This window comes from Dipodomys merriami, unplaced genomic scaffold (genome assembly GCF_024711535.1).
Source record: "Dipodomys merriami isolate MVZ:Mamm:240054 unplaced genomic scaffold, mDipMer1.0.p SCAF_166, whole genome shotgun sequence".
In the NCBI taxonomy this organism is placed as follows: domain Eukaryota; kingdom Metazoa; phylum Chordata; class Mammalia; order Rodentia; family Heteromyidae; genus Dipodomys; species Dipodomys merriami.
The window spans coordinates 1,528,154-1,532,404 of record NW_027203004.1 but is presented as its reverse complement, the minus strand read 5'-3'; positions in this window follow the sequence as shown (position 1 = coordinate 1,532,404).

The following is a 4,251-nucleotide window of genomic DNA, read 5'->3' as shown; positions in this document are numbered from 1 at the left end:
TCGTTTATTTGCAAGCTTTAGCTTGGTCCGCCACACACCAGGAAACCAGTGATTCTAAGAGTCCCCGAGCACAAAATCAGCACAGCTTTTATAGTATTAAACAAACAAGTTTAAGGAATTTCCACACAAATAGTTACATGATTATTTTGAGTCCAGAATAACCACTCTGCCCTTTTTCGGAACTATTAGTATGTTTTGTTCATCGAACACTTGGGCAACTGCTCTGCTTTCTTAAGGGTGGGCAGGGCTGGTGGCAGCCTGTGTTTTTCGTCTCACTCTTGGGGTTACTCTGAGGGCAGCCTAGAAAAAGATAGTGGGGTTAATCTCAAATTGGAGTTACTTTAGCTCTTCAGCCTGAATAAACCATACCATACCATATACAAAGCTCGGTAAAACACAGGTCTGGTTTACACTGTTGGACCAATAGGAGGGTATGTCTAGAGCTGTTGCAGGTGTGTCTTAAGGTTTGTGGAGTTTTTCATCCTGATGATCTTGAAATGATGAAATAGACTAACTACAGAATTACCTGGACAGATACCTACTGAGACCTATATTAAATCACAGCTTAACAAAGAGCAATAGTTACAATGAAATACATTGAACAACAAGACACCGCAAGCAAAATTACACTATATATCTCATGTACAAGTTCCTCATTCCCTTCTGTCTCATTATGTTATCTTTGTTTTGGTTTTGTTTTCAGAACCATGATATAACAGGCCATTTCTTATATTTTTGTCTTCTAGTCTTCAGAAAGTCTGCAGTTAAATAGGTTTACGTTCCTTTTGTTAGAAAATAAAAAGCATATTGGGAGAGGTCTTCATCATAATTTTGTTATGATCTCAAATACGTTTTTATTTCTGGCATTTCACCTGTATAATCTCACTTTAAACTTTTCCAAAGGGCACTTTAGTCGAAGGAGGAAATTCAAAGTGGATTCTAGTAGAGAATTTGTTACTAAAATCTGTGGTACATAGTAAGGTAAGAAACTCCAAAATTATTCATTAGAGAGATGAGTTATAACTCATCTTTTTACACACTAATACTCTTTCCTCAACGAAACCAGAGGATTTAAAATAACTAATATTTTTTGGAGTTAATGGGCACAAATGTGCACGAATTTTCTAGAAATAAAATGATCACTCATGAAACCTTACTGATACTTCAAATAATGCTTTCCAATAAGGGGAATCACCTTCACATATTTTCATACAATATGTATCTGCCGGTTAACAGAACCCCAAACTAGACTAAGGCATCTAAGAGCTATCCAATTGTTGTTGCCTTTTTGCAATACTGCTTTCCTATCATATTGATTAGTATGAAGTGTATGGCCAGTATAAAATCACATTTGTAATAAAAGTTACTAGATGGGACCTTCATGGATGAAAGAGGAGTGGGGTTTCTGGTGGAGCCCTGGCAGGTGGACTGATTTTCAGTGGAAGAAGGACTGATCACTGGGGAGGAGGCTGTTTGGGGCAGAGCTTTGAGAAGAAAGAACAAGGCTACAAATGAGGAGGTTAGTTAGAGGAGGGGTGCAGGTAGAGCACTGTTAGCCCTTGTGGGATATGTAGGGTGAGGTTTCCCATCAGACAGGGCAGGAAATGGAGGCAAGAGGCTGAGAGGAATGTGGAAAAATGAGGGTGAGGCTTTTCAGGGTCTGGCTTTGAGAGGGCATGGTAATACTAGGAAGAAGTTGGCTAGTAAGGGGTGGAGTTTCTGGTGGAGAATGGCAGGCCTTTGGGAAATGTATTAGGGTGGAGGTGGGGTTTCTGGTAGAGCAGAATATAGTCCCAATGTATGGAGGTGTTTTTCAGAACCAGGGCTTTGTGAGAGCAGTGATAGGATCCAGTGCAGTAGACTACTTGGGATGCGGTTCCTGTTGTAGCCAGTCACCACTTCGCAAAGAGGAGTAAGGTTGGGTGGGAATTTTAGTCTTGCAAGGCAGGACATGGACTTTGGACAGGGTTTCAGGTATGGCAAAGCAACCTTCCAAAAAGGACTATGGAGGGACAAGGATTTACAGTTGAGCCTGGTGAGGCTTCCAGAAGGAGGTCAACTGGTGCCGTGGTTTCCAGTGGAGCAATGTGGGTGTCGAGAGATGGGATAATGTGGGGGGGTTTTCTAGGCTTCCAGAAGGAGGTCAACTGCAGCAGTTGTTTCTAGTGGAGCAATGTGGGTGTCCAGAAATGGCATAGTGTGCTGGGGGTTTTCTAGTGGGGTTTTTCAGGAGCAGGGCAGTGTTTAGAGCCATGGGGCTAGTTGGAGGAGGGGCTTTGAGAAGGAGTGGAAGGGCTGCAATGGTGTAGAATCATTATGGGACGGGAACCTGGTGTAGGAGGGTGTGGATCTGAGGGAGGAGCCAATAGGGGATGGGTTTATCTGTGGAGCAAGGCAGGGCATTGAGAGAGTAGATGTGGGAGGTAGAGAGGCTTGTGTTGGAGCAGGGTTGGCTTGCCAGGCAGGAGATGGGCTGTACAAGAAGCTCTGGCCAAGTGAGGCGGGGCTTCAAGGGCAGTTATAGGGGAGGTGAAGGGTTTTTGGTATAGCAGGATAGGCTTTGTGGGAAGAGGTAGGTTCAGGGCTGTGTTTGAGAGGTTAGGCCACTTAGAAGTAGGCTAGTTATTGGTGGAGTTTCTGATGAAACCAGGAGGGGCTTGAGGGAGAATGCTGGTTGGGGTTGGGGTATGAAAGGGATGGCAGGAGCTTGGAGGTACTAGAATAGGGGAGCAATGGGACTATGAGGAACTAGAATAGTTAGGGGCGGGGTATCTGGTGGATGAGGTGGGGATTTCAGGGAGGACCCTGATGTAGGCTGGGTTTTTGGTGCAATAAGTCGGGACATGGAAGGAGATATGAATGTGGCCTTGTTTCTGGTGGTGCAGAGCAGGGATTCCAGGAAAGGGTGGAGTGGAAGAGGGAATTCCCTATAACAGAGGAGGGCTTTCAGGAAGGAGTCTGGTTGCAGTCAGGCCTTTGAAAATTTATAGCAGGTCTACCAGGAGGTACATTAGTTAAGGTTAGGCATTTTAAGAGGAAGCTGCCTGGAAGTGGGTTTCCAGTGGTTCTAGTCAAGTTTTATGGGAAAGGGGAATAGGAAAGGGACAATAATTAGTGAAGAGTGGGGCTACAAAAAATAAACAGTTACCACTAATAAATACCATATAAGAACACCATTTTCTGTCAGTGTAGACTTATATAACTTTTATGTATGCGAGAGATACTGGATAAAGTAACCAAGTAATAATTCCTTCCTAGTGAAATTTTTCTTTATTCCAGTTGAGTGAAAATAAAACCACAGGTCAAATCAGGCTCATAGGCACAAAGTAGACTAAGCAAATGAAGGACTAGAATTGATTCCCAAGTACCAACATTAAGGACCACAAATAACAGTTTAAAATGTCTCACTTGGTCATAATTGACAACATTGTCTTAAAGTTATGAATGAATAGAACTTTTACTTTGACCACTTTTGAAATCCTAAAACTAAGTAAATAGTAATGTTTTAACTTTATACAATGTTGGAAGTATACTAAAATAATTAGTAAAATTTAAAATTGTACACAGAATGTTTGTTCTCCAGTATCAATTCTAATCTAAAAGAATTAAAAACCAGAAAATTGTCATATAATGAGTTTGCAGCATGGTTCCCTTTCCGTCATCAAAATGGTGACTTAAGCAATGTGTCTTTAGCACTGGATGCATTGATGTTAAAACATATCTAAGAATGTGAAACACTATTATACAGACCCTGAAAATACTCAGAAGGATCTATGAAATGTTGTTGGAATAAAATTAATGACTAATTACAGTAGGAATTGCTCTTCACTAGGTAGGCCTATAAATACTTTCCAGAAGAAAAGGCTACATTGAAACATAAACAGTGAAAAGGAAGCAGGCAAGCAGACCATGAAGTAAATATTATCCAATGAACAACATCTATTGAAGCTTCATTGCAATCTTCTTTTACCTAAGTTAGTTACTCACCTATGGTCTTCTCTAATGCCAAATAACAAAGTCATGAAAATGCAGCAATCATTTTCAAGACATTAGACTTTACAGAAAGAATTCAATGAATGTACTGCTAGAAAGTAAAGATAGATGTCTGAGCAAAAGAGTGAAAAAAATGTCCCCAATCTCTCTCCCTCCGCTGTGAGAAGGGTACAAGATGAAGCACAAGGAGAATGGACAGAAGTACAGTAGTGCATAACAGTAGTTCCCAAGATGCAAAGATGAATGTAACAGAGAGAA